Source organism: Urocitellus parryii, chromosome 16, assembly GCF_045843805.1.
Source record: "Urocitellus parryii isolate mUroPar1 chromosome 16, mUroPar1.hap1, whole genome shotgun sequence".
Taxonomy (NCBI): Eukaryota; Metazoa; Chordata; class Mammalia; order Rodentia; family Sciuridae; genus Urocitellus; species Urocitellus parryii.
In genome coordinates this window covers 26,757,407-26,770,708 of record NC_135546.1, presented here as the reverse complement: position 1 = coordinate 26,770,708, position 13,302 = coordinate 26,757,407, and positions in this window count along the sequence as shown.

Sequence of the window (13,302 nt, the reverse complement as noted above, 5' to 3'; positions counted from 1 at the left end):
TCTGAGATCAGTTCCAGAACTGAGTCTCTAATGGCATCACACCAGAGTTCAAGCTGAGGTGGACCCACTCATCTTTTCCAACCACCACACAAAAGACCACTATTCTAAGAAAAACACTCCCACATGTCCCTCCTCTTCTTCCATACAGATACTCATCATAACATTCTGGCTGGGGGTTTCCATAGGGGGAGCAGTCTAAGATGGTGTGCAAAGTAAGGTCTCATGCCCATCATGTGCCAAATGTCATGGTGGCCTGGACACCCTTCCTGAGAAACAGGATAGATAAAATGGGCCTGTAGTTAATACTGCTCTGCTTCTCAAATTCGAGGCCTCCTGCCTGCCAGGGGTAGATTCTTTATGTGTACTGGACTCATGAAAACACCCAAACACCTGTGTGCTAGTTACTGGATGGCTTGCAACAACTCATTTGACCCAGAGGATCCCTGTTCTTACTTCATCGGTGTCAGGAGCCTGACCAGAGGAAGGCAAGAGACTTCATCCAATATTACACTTCTTTTTCATCCTTTTAGATGTGCATGGACACATGGGATTTTTCTTGAGTTTCCTGGGGTGCTGAGAATGTAATTCACAGCCACACACAGGGCCAAGAGTCTGATTCAGACACAGCCTTTACAAAGCACTTTACCTAAAAGGCACAGATTGGGCCTCTTCCTTTCCGTTTGAAACTGTTTTCTGGAGGATTCCCAAAGGAGTGCCCTAAGGCAAACACCTCCCTGACATTCAGGGGAACAGAACAATAGGGAGGAAAGAAGCCTGGAGAAAAACTTTTCTTTAATTGAACACTGTGGCACTGACAGCTCCTAATCATGCAACTTGGGTGGCTATCTATGCAAGCAGGGATTCTCCAGAGAGATCCTTACCAGTCATGCTAATTTTTACTTTTCTGAGATGCTTGGCATTCCCGTCAGCAATCCAGTCCATGGCCTTGTCACAGAGCTTGAAGGTGGTACCCATCTTGTTCACAAAAACACGAACCCCTTCAGAGAGTGGCCAAAATTCTGGAAGAATACAGGTACTTGGGATCTTGGTAGGTGTTTCCCATCTGCAAGACAAGCAGCAGTCCATTCATCAATTGGCCTTGAGGAGTCCTGCAAAGATTTCCACTAGACAGGACACATTCACGGCTGCATTCTTCTCTCTACTCTCTTTAACCACAAACCCAGTGTGATCCACTGACTCTATAGAATAAAGACTCACTAGTTAACAGTCCATTTCAAACCAACAAACAACAACAACAACAAACACGTTTTTCCTACATGATCTCAGAACATGAGACAAAATGCCAAATTGAAACACACACCCACTAAGACACACAAACCACCCCTATATTTGGTCTGCATCTATCCACTCTGACCTCTGACTGGTGGGTGAAAATTTGTTCCCCAGCAGTGGCCGGTCCTGTCTCAGCTCTGGTCTCCCTGGCCATCTCTGTGTAGTTGTCAGGAGCCAGCAATGAGCCAACACTTCTTTCTCAGGAAAGGCCCCTGTTCAGACCATTCAAGGCATTTGGCTACCCACACATCACCAGGTGCCAAGAAAGAATGACTCTGGCCTTGGTACAGAAAAAACAAGGGAGCCCACTGGGACTGGAATTGCCTCTGGGTGCCTCGCCTCCTGGATCCCACGTTCAGAGAGTTCCATCACCAAGGAAGTGAGGTGAGGTCACTTCCTTCAGGGAAGTGAATGAGGTCACTGCCTTGGCAACCACTTTGTCCTAACAGTTGTTTCCAAGGGTCCCATGAGAGGGAGGCTGCCCCACCTTCCTGTGACATTTTCACAAGTCATAAAGGTCTATATACCCTAGGAGCCCGGGATCAGCAACCCACCCAGGCCTGATTGTGTCCATCTTCCCTGCATTGAGAAGAGAGAGGCTGATTCAGCCACATCCCTTCATCCTCACTGGGTTGTTGGCCATGGAAGATGACTTTAGACCTCACAGGTCCTACCTAGCTGCCTACATTGGCTCCAGGGATCATTTCTGCATCTACCTTTGAGCTTCTCAGCAGCTGGAGGATTCCCTACATACCTGTATGGCAAGATCAACTCAGGACCAGCTGTTATATGAAAATAGATTGAGGGAACAGGGTCTGCTTCAGGGTCATATCAGGTTCGATTTGGCTTAGGAGTCATTCTGCTGGATGAATACGGGGATTGGGCAACTGGGATATTTATAAGAATGGAAGGTGAAAACTAGGTAAGAGCTGAAGCACACAAGGGTGTTGGGCCCTTGATTTGGATACATAGTTTTGAATTATGTTCTGCAGAGGTGAATCCTCTAAATCCATATACAATGGCATAAGATCTTGTACCTGGGACCACTGAATGTGAAAGAGAACTTCCAGTGATATTGAGATAGTAGACAGGATTCCAGTGTAGGGTAAGGAAGAAGAGTGAGTTTAGGATTTGGGCAAAAGGCCCTTTTTGCAATCGAATGAATTTCTATTAGAGTGTAAATGGGAATGTCAGCACACATGAAGAGTCAGTCACAACAAGGCACTTGGGGAAATAGATATCAATTGGGATGTTAGGAGATCGGGCAAAGTACAAAATGAGTGATAAGATCAGGGATATTTTCAACAGGGGGGTGGTTGAATACACTATCCTAGGAAGAAACAAGTGTACGCTCACCATAGGATTGAATATTGAAAACAATAGGCAAAGCGGACTTAGATGATTTTAGTAATCCATGCTCTCATTAAAATCAGGCTTTGGAAGAATCATAAGGTGAGTGTGAGTTTTGCATTTGGTGTCCAGAAGAGGATGTGATGAAAGGAATTCAGGGAGGAGGTGACATGTGTATTTCTTCCACCATTTCTGGGAGCATGTTTTCAAACCCTGTCTAATTTAGAGTTTGGGGATAAAAATAGGTGCACCCTGGGTTTACGTATATAGAGATGATGCATGAATAGACCATAGGGTGAATAAAAAATATAACTGGTTACTATTTGAAATAATGGATTGAATTGATATTTTAAAAAATACATGAAATCTGGTATTCAGATAAACATTCAATCCAAGTAGGTGTACGTCTAGTGGTAATATTAGGGTTACTAATTACACCAAACTATGTGTTTTGCTTCGAAAATGATGATGGAATTCAAAAGTAATGTTTTATAAAAGAAATCTCATGAAAAAGCAAGTAAAGCAACATGGAGAAATACATGGGTTCTGATACAGGGAGTGAATGTAAGTGAATCATATGCATGTCAATTTGTGAATATTGGATGAAATGATACATCCTATGATACGAAGAAATAGGAATTTAACAATTTTGAATGAAAATTTACTTCAAAACACACATCACGTCCCGTATGAATAGACTTTCATTGATGTTAAACTGGGTCACTTACTGAAGAAATATTAGGGTTAGTACTCAATATTCACTGAAGTTCATTTTGAGAATTCAGAAATGAATATGTATGTCAAGAAAATGTATATTTCTGAGAAATATCTTGTGAAAAGTTGAGTATAAATCCACCCAGATGGACATTAAAGAATCAAGCTAGTATAAGTATTGACACAGAGATTCAATATTTCAAAGGGCAAAATGAAAAACGGGTCTAAGATATATGCGAACACGTGCCACATAACAATCTTCCACTGTCATCCACCACGATGCCTTCACATTACTATCACCCCAAATAAGACACAATGAGAGGAGAAGAGGAACAAAATCTGTGAATACATATCTGGAATTGGAAATTCTGAGGAGCTCACAAACTTGGGTGTGGCACAAGAGATCCCAATGGTAGGGGACAGGGTAAACATTCCACAAACATGGAACTTTGCTGGCCTAATGACTTCTTGACTATCTGCCTCTGACATTTGTGCACTAGAAATATAGCTTTGTGCTTTAGCTTCCTTTGCAGTGAGACCAGGAAAGCTTGGTCTCAGTCTATGTGAACAGGAGGACATGGTTTCCTATTTCCCAATACGAACAGGAGGCAGCAGAGCTGAATCCTCTCTTTGCAGGTAACTGTGGCCGTTGGGGTATGAGTGTCTCCCTGGGGGGATTGTGAAGCCTTTGGCTCACAGTCCAGTTTTAATGGCATTTCTTGCAGCTTCCCTGGAAATTTGGTGTTTGTTTTTGAAATACATAAAGGTCAACCGGGACACAGTGCTGGAGGGAGCTCTGTCAAGTGGGGTGAGTCAGGGTCTGACGGAAAAAACACAAACTGGGCTGCTACCCCATATATCTTTCCCACTTGAGCGTAGCAACTTGATTCTGAGCATCGCACCAGATCCTCTCCCCACAACAACATGAGTTTACATTTTAGGGTCTGCTGGCTGCACCTTGTCACTCACATGTCATTTGGATACCAATGACAGAACCACAGGGGCTCACCACAGATGTTGGTCACACACCTGCACTCCATTGCTCCAGACCCAGTTCCCTGCTGGCTCCTACTCACTGACATCTCTGTTCTTCACCATGGTCATGAATTCCACTCAGTCAAAAACGGCAATGGCGGGTTCAGTCATGATGAGCAACAGGAGATCTAAAGGTTCTCCAGGGATTTCTGGTCATGGGATTCTCAAAACCTTCATGTTATTGGCCTAGCCATATCTCAAGAATGAAGAAGTTGGCACTGTGGGTTTTGATTCATTCACGAGCCATTAAGGGTTGAGGAATCTCCTTTCAGTAAAAGCTCTGGAGATCGCATGCAGGCAAGGCTTTTCACGGAGTGGCGAAAGGTCACAGGAATCCAGGCCCATTGGGGGTCTAAAATATGAGGTTCATGTGAGTTTTGGCTCTCAACTATAGCTGAAAAGGCTTTAACAGCAAAATCATGTGAAATCCTGGCTGAGATTCCCAGTGCTGTGGAGGAAGCCACCCTCGGCCTAGATCTCAGTTTCCAAGGGCTCCTCTAATGCCTGGCCTTGAAAAATCCCAACACGATTCATGGCAAGAGTTCTCTGAGATCAGTTCCAGAACTGAGTCTCTAATGGCATCACACCAGAGTTCAAGCTGAGGTGGACCCACTCATCTTTTCCAACCACCACACAAAAGACCACTATTCTAACAAAAACACTCAGACATGGCCCTCCTCTTCTTCCATACAGATACTCATCATAACATTCTGGCTGGGGGTTTCCATAGGGGGAGCAGTCTAAGATGGTGTGCAAAGTAAGGTCTCATGCCCATCATGTGCCAAATGTCATGGTGGCCTGGACACCCTTCCTGAGAAACAGGATAGATAAAATGGGCCTGTAGTTAATACTGCTCTGCTTCTCAAATTCGAGGCCTCCTGCCTGCCAGGGGTAGATTCTTTATGTGTACTGGACTCATGAAAACACCCAAACACCTGTGTGCTAGTTACTGGATGGCTTGCAACAACTCATTTGACCCAGAGGATCCCTGTTCTTACTTCATCGGTGTCAGGAGCCTGACCAGAGGAAGGCAAGAGACTTCATCCAATATTACACTTCTTTTTCATCCTTTTAGATGTGCATGGACACATGGGATTTTTCTTGAGTTTCCTGGGGTGCTGAGAATGTAATTCACAGCCACACACAGGGCCAAGAGTCTGATTCAGACACAGCCTTTACAAAGCACTTTACCTAAAAGGCACAGATTGGGCCTCTTCCTTTCCGTTTGAAACTGTTTTCTGGAGGATTCCCAAAGGAGTGCCCTAAGGTAAACACCTCCCTGACATTCAGGGGAACAGAACAATAGGGTGGAAAGAAGCCTGGAGAAAAACTTTTCTTTAATTGAACACTGTGGCACTGACAGCTCCTAATCATGCAACTTGGGTGGCTATCTATGCAAGCAGGGATTCTCCAGAGAGAATCATGCTAATTTTTACTTTTCTGAGATGCTTGGCATTCCCGTCAGCAATCCAGTCCATGGCCTTGTCACAGAGCTTGAAGGTGGTACCCATCTTGTTCACAAAAACACGAACCCCTTCAGAGAGTGGCCAAAATTCTGGAAGAATACAGGAACTTGGGATCTTGGTAGGTGTTTCCCATCTGCAAGACAAGCAGCAGTCCATTCATCAATTGGCCTTGAGGAGTCCTCCAAAGATTTCCACTAGGCAGGACACATTCACGGCTGCATTCTTCTCTCTACTCTCTTTAACCACAAACCCAGTGGGATCCACTGACTCTATAGAAAGACTCACTAGTTAACAGTCCATTTCAAACCAACAAACAACAACAACAACAACAAACACGTTTTTCCTACATGATCTCAGAACATGAGACAAAATGCCAAATTGAAACACACACCCACTAAGACACACAAACCACCCCTGTATTTGGTCTGCATCTATCCACTCTGACCTCTGACTGGTGGGTGAAAATTTGTTCCCCAGCAGTGGCCTGTCCTGTCTCAGCTCTGGTCTCCCTGGCCATCTCTGTGTAGTTGTCAGGAGCCAGCAATGAGCCAACACTTCTTTCTCAGGAAAGGCCCCTGTTCAGACCATTCAAGGCATTTGGCTACCCACACATCACCAGGTGCCAAGAAAGAATGACTCTGGCCTTGGTACAGAAAAAACAAGGGAGCCCACTGGGACTGGAATTGCCTCTGGGTGCCTCGCCTCCTGGATCCCACGTTCAGAGAGTTCCATCACCAAGGAAGTGAGGTGAGGTCACTTCCTTCAGGGAAGTGAATGAGGTCACTGCCTTGGCAACCACTTTGTCCTAACAGTTGTTTCCAAGGGTCCCATGAGAGGGAGGCTGCCCCACCTTCCTGTGACATTTTCACAAGTCATAAAGGTCTATATACCCTAGGAGCCCGGGATCAGCAACCCACCCAGGCCTGATTGTGTCCATCTTCCCTGCATTGAGAAGAGAGGCTGATTCAGCCACATCCCTTCATGCTCACTGGGTTGTTGGCCATGGAAGATGACTTTAGACCTCACAGGTCCTACCTAGCTGCCTACATTGGCTCCAGGGATCATTTCTGCATCTACCTTTGAGCTTCTCAGCAGCTGGAGGATTCCCTACATACCTGTATGGCAAGATCAACTCAGGACCTGCTGTTATGTGAAAATAGATTGAGGGAACAGAGTCTGCTTCAGGGTCATATCAGGTTCGATTTGGCTTAGGAGTCATTCTGCTGGATGAATACGGGGATTGGGCAACTGGGATATTTATAAGAATGGAAGGTGAAAACTAGGTAAGAGCTGAAGCACACAAGGGTTTTGGGCCCTTGATTTGGATACATAGTTTTGAATTATGTTCTGCAGAGGTGAATCCTCTAAATCCATATACAATGGCATAAGATCTTGTACCTGGGACCACCGAATGTGAAAGAGAACTTCCAGTGATATTGAGATAGTAGACAGGATTCCAGTGTAGGGTAAGGAAGAAGAGTGAGTTTAGGATTTGGGCAAAAGGCCCTTTTTGCAATCGAATGAATTTCTATTAGAGTGTAAATGGGAATGTTAGCACACATGAAGAGTCAGTCACAACAAGGCACTTGGGGAAATAGATATCAATTGGGATGTTAGGAGATCGGGCCAAGTACAAAATGAGTGATAAGATCAGGGATATTTTCAACAGGGGGGTGGTTGAATACACTATCCTAGGAAGAAACAAGTGTACGCTCACCATAGGATTGAATATTGAAAACAATAGGCAAAGCGGACTTAGATGATTTTAGTAATCCATGCTCTCATTAAAATCAGGCTTTGGAAGAATCATAAGGTGAGTGTCAGTTTTGCATTTGGTGTCCAGAAGATGATGTGATGAAAGGAATACAGGGAGGAGTTGACATGTGTATTTCTTCCACCATTTCTGGGAGCATGTTTTCAAACCCTGTCATTTAGAGTTTGGGGATAAAAATAGGTGCACCCTGGGTTTACGTATATAGAGATGATGCATGAATAGACCATAGGGTGAATAAAAAATATAACTGGTTACTATTTTCAATAATGGATTGAATTGATATTTTAAAAAATACATAAAATCTGGTATTCAGATAAACATTCAATCCAAGTAGGTGTACGTCTAGTGGTAATATTAGGGTTACTAATTACACCAAACTGTGAGTTTTGCTTCGAAAATGATGATGGAATTCAAAAGTAATGTTTTATAAAAGAAATCTCATGAAAAAGCAAGTAAAGCAACATGGAGAAATACATGGGTTCTGATACAGGGAGTGAATGTAAGTGAATCATATATGCATGTCAATTTGTGAATATTGGATGAAATGATACATCCTATGATACGAAGAAATAGGAATTTAACAATTTTGAATGAAAACTTACTTCAAAATACACATCACGTCCCGTATGAATAGACTTTCATTGATGTTAAACTGGGTCACTTACTGAAGAAATATTAGGGTTAGTACTCAATATTCACTGAAGTTCATTTTGAGAATTCAGAAATGAATATGTATGTCAAGAAAATGTATATTTCTGAGAAATATCTTGTGAAAAGTTGATTATAAATCCACCCAGATGGACATTAAAGAATCAAGGTAGTATAAGTATTGACACAGAGATTCAATATTTCAAAGGGCAAAATGAAAAACGAGTCTAAGATATATGTGAACACGTGCCACATAACAATCTTCCAATGTCATCCACCACAATGCCTTGACATTACTATCACCCCAAATAAGACACAATGAGAGGAGAAGAGGAACAAAATCTGTGAATACATATCTGGAATTGGAAATTCTGAGGAGCTCACAAACTTGGGTATGGCACAAGAGATCCCAATGGTAGGGGACAGGGTAAACATTCCACAAACATGGAACTTTGCTGGCCTAATGACTTCTTGACTATCTGCCTCTGACATTTGTGTACTAGAAATATAGCTTTGTGCTTTAGCTTCCTTTGCAGTGAGACCAGGAAAGCTTGGTCTCAGTCTATGTGAACAGGAGGACATGGTTTCCTATTTCCAAATACGAACAGGAGGCAGCAGAGCTGAATCCTCTCTTTGTAGGTAACTGTGGTCATTGGGGTATGAGTGTCTCCCTGGGGGGATTGTGAAGCCTTTGGCTCACAGTCCAGTTTTAATGGCATTTCTTGCAGCTTCCCTGGAAATTTGGTGTTTGTTTTTGAAATACATAAAGGTCAACCGGGACACAGTGCTGGAGGGAGCTCTGTCACGTGGGGTGAGTCAGGGTGTGACGGAAAAAACACAAACTGGGCTGCTACCCCAGATATCTTTCCCACTTGAGAGTAGCAACTTGATTCTGAGCATCGCACCAGATCCTCTCCCCACAACAACATGCCTTTCCATTTTAGGGTCTGCTGGCTGCACCTTGTCAGTCACATGTCATTTGGATACCAATGACAGAACCACAGGGGCTCACCACAGATGTTGGTCACACACCTGCACTCCATTGCTCCAGACCCAGTTCCCTGCTGGCTCCTACTCACTGACATCTCTGTTCTTCTCCATGGTCATGAATTCCACTCAGTCAAAAACGGCAATGGCGGGTTCAGTCATGATGAGCAACAGGAGATCTAAAGGTTCTCCAGGGATTTCTGGTCATGGGATTCTCAAAACCTTCACGTTATTGGCCTAGCCATATTTCAAGAATGAAGAAGTTGGCACTGTGGGTTTTTTTCAATTGGCCTTGAGGAGTCCTGCAAAGATTTCCACTAGACAGGACACATTCACGGCTGCATTCTTCTCTCTACTCTCTTTAACCACAAACCCAGTGGGATCCACTGACATAGAAAGACTCACTAGTTAACAGTCCATTTCAAACCAACAAACAACAACAACAACAACAACAAACACGTTTTTCCTACATGATCTCAGAACATGAGACAAAATGCCAAATTGAAACACACACCCACTAAGACACACAAACCACCCCTGTATTTGGTCTGCATCTATCCACTCTGACCTCTGACTGGTGGGTGAAAATTTGTTCCCCAGCAGTGGCCGGTCCCGTCTCAGCTCTGGTCTCCTTGGCCATCTCTGTGTAGTTGTCAGGAGCCAGCAATGAGCCAACACTTCTTTCTCAGGAAAGGCCCCTGTTCAGACCATTCAAGGCATTTGGCTACCCACACATCACCAGGTGCCAAGAAAGAATGACTCTGGCCTTGGTACAGAAAAAACAAGGGAGCCCACTGGGACTGGAATTGCCTCTGGGTTCCTCGCCTCCTGGATCCCACGTTCAGAGAGTTCCATCACCAAGGAAGTGAGGTGAGGTCACTTCCTTCAGGGAAGTGAATGAGGTCACTGCCTTGGCAACCACTTTGTCCTAACAGTTGTTTCCAAGGGTCCCATGAGAGGGAGGCTGCCCCACCTTCCTGTGACATTTTCACAAGTCATAAAGGTCTATATACCCTAGGAGTCCGGGATCAGCAACCCACCCAGGCCTGATTGTGTCCATCTTCCCTGCATTGAGAAGAGAGAGGCTGATTCAGCCACATCCCTTCATCCTCACTGGGTTGTTGGCCATGGAAGATGACTTTAGACCTCACAGGTCCTACCTAGCTGCCTACATTGGCTCCAGGGATCATTTCTGCATCTACCTTTGAGCTTCTCAGCAGCTGGAGGATTCCCTACATACCTGTATGGCAAGATCAACTCAGGACCCGCTGTTATGTGAAAATAGATTGAGGGAACAGAGTCTGCTTCAGGGTCATATCAGGTTCGATTTGGCTTAGGAGTCATTCTGCTGGATGAATACGGGTTTGGGCAACTGGGATATTTATAAGAATGGAAGGTGAAAACTAGGTAAGAGCTGAAGCACACAAGGGTGTTGGGCCCTTGATTTGGATACATAGTTTTGAATTATGTTCTGCAGAGGTGAATCCTCTAAATCCATATACAATGGCATAAGATCTTGTACCTGGGACCACTGAATGTGAAAGAGAACTTCCAGTGATATTGAGATAGTAGACAGGATTCCAGTGTAGGGTAAGGAAGAAGAGTGAGTTTAGGATTTGGGCAAAAGGCCCTTTTTGCAATCGAATGAATTTCTATTAGAGTGTAAATGGGAATGTCAGCACACATGAAGAGTCAGTCACAACAAGGCACTTGGGGAAATAGATATCAATTGGGATGTTAGGAGATCGGGCAAAGTACAAAATGAGTGATAAGATCAGGGATATTTTCAACAGGGGGGTGGTTGAATACACTATCCTAGGAAGAAACAAGTGTACGCTCACCATAGGATTGAATATTGAAAACAATAGGCAAAGCGGACTTAGATGATTTTAGTAATCCATGCTCTCATTAAAATCAGGCTTTGGAAGAATCATAAGGTGAGTGTCAGTTTTGCATTTGGTGTCCAGAAGATGATGTGATGAAAGGAATTCAGGGAGGAGGTGACATGTGTATTTCTTCCACCATTTCTGGGAGCATGTTTTCAAACCCTGTCTAATTTAGAGTTTGGGGATAAAAATAGGTGCACCCTGGGTTTACGTATATAGAGATGATGCATGAATAGACCATAGGGTGAATAAAAAATATAACTGGTTACTATTTGAAATAATGGATTGAATTGATATTTTAAAAAATACATGAAATCTGGTATTCAGATAAACATTCAATCCAAGTAGGTGTACGTCTAGTGGTAATATTAGGGTTACTAATTACACCAAACTATGTGTTTTGCTTCGAAAATGATGATGGAATTCAAAAGTAATGTTTTATAAAAGAAATCTCATGAAAAAGCAAGTAAAGCAACATGGAGAAATACATGGGTTCTGATACAGGGAGTGAATGTAAGTGAATCATATGCATGTCAATTTGTGAATATTGGATGAAATGATACATCCTATGATACGAAGAAATAGGAATTTAACAATTTTGAATGAAAATTTACTTCAAAACACACATCACGTCCCGTATGAATAGACTTTCATTGATGTTAAACTGGGTCACTTACTGAAGAAATATTAGGGTTAGTACTCAATATTCACTGAAGTTCATTTTGAGAATTCAGAAATGAATATGTATGTCAATAAAATGTATATTTCTGAGAAATATCTTGTGAAAAGTTGATTATAAATCCACCCAGATGGACATTAAAGAATCAAGGTAGTATAAGTATTGACACAGAGATTCAATATTTCAAAGGGCAAAATGAAAAACGAGTCTAAGATATATGTGAACACGTGCCACATAACAATCTTCCACTGTCATCCACCACAATGCCTTGACATTACTATCACCCCAAATAAGACACAATGAGAGGAGAAGAGGAACAAAATCTGTGAATACATATCTGGAATTGGAAATTCTGAGGAGCTCACAAACTTGGGTGTGGCACAAGAGATCCCAATGGTAGGGGACAGGGTAAACATTCCACAAACATGGAACTTTGCTGGCCTAATGACTTCTTGACTATCTGCCTCTGACATTTGTGCACTAGAAATATAGCTTTGTGCTTTAGCTTCCTTTGCAGTGAGACCAGGAAAGCTTGGTCTCAGTCTCTGTGAACAGGAGGACATGGTTTCCTATTTCCCAATACGAACAGGAGGCAGCAGAGCTGAATCCTCTCTTTGTAGGTAACTGTGGCCATTGGGGTATGAGTGTCTCCCTGGGGGGATTGTGAAGCCTTTGGCTCACAGTCCAGTTTTAATGGCATTTCTTGCAGCTTCCCTGGAAATTTGGTGTTTGTTTTTGAAATACATAAAGGTCAACCGGGACACAGTGCTGGAGGGAGCTCTGTCACGTGGGGTGAGTCAGGGTGTGACGGAAAAAACACAAACTGGGCTGCTACCCCAGATATCTTTCCCACTTGAGCGTAGCAACTTGATTCTGAGCATCGCACCAGATCCTTTCCCCACAACAACATGCCTTTACATTTTAGGGTCTGCTGGCTGCACCTTGTCAGTCACATGTCATTTGGATACCAATGACAGAACCACAGGGGCTCACCACAGATGTTGGTCACACACCTGCACTCCATTGCTCCAGACCCAGTTCCCTGCTGGCTCCTACTCACTGACATCTCTGTTCTTCACCATGGTCATGAATTCCACTCAGTCAAAAACGGCAATGGCGGGTTCAGTCATGATGAGCAACAGGAGATCTAAAGGTTCTCCAGGGATTTCTGGTCATGGGATTCTCAAAACCTTCATGTTATTGGCCTAGCCATATCTCAAGAATGAAGAAGTTGGCACTGTGGGTTTTGATTCATTCACGAGCCATTAAGGGTTGAGGAATCTCCTTTCAGTAAAAGCTCTGGAGATCGCATGCAGGCAAGGCTTTTCACGGAGTGGCGAAAGGTCACAGGAATCCAGGCCCATTGGGGGTCTAAAATATGAGGTTCATGTGAGTTTTGGCTCTCAACTATAGCTGAAAAGGCTTTAACAGCAAAATCATGTGAAATCCTGGCTGAGATTCCCAGTGCTG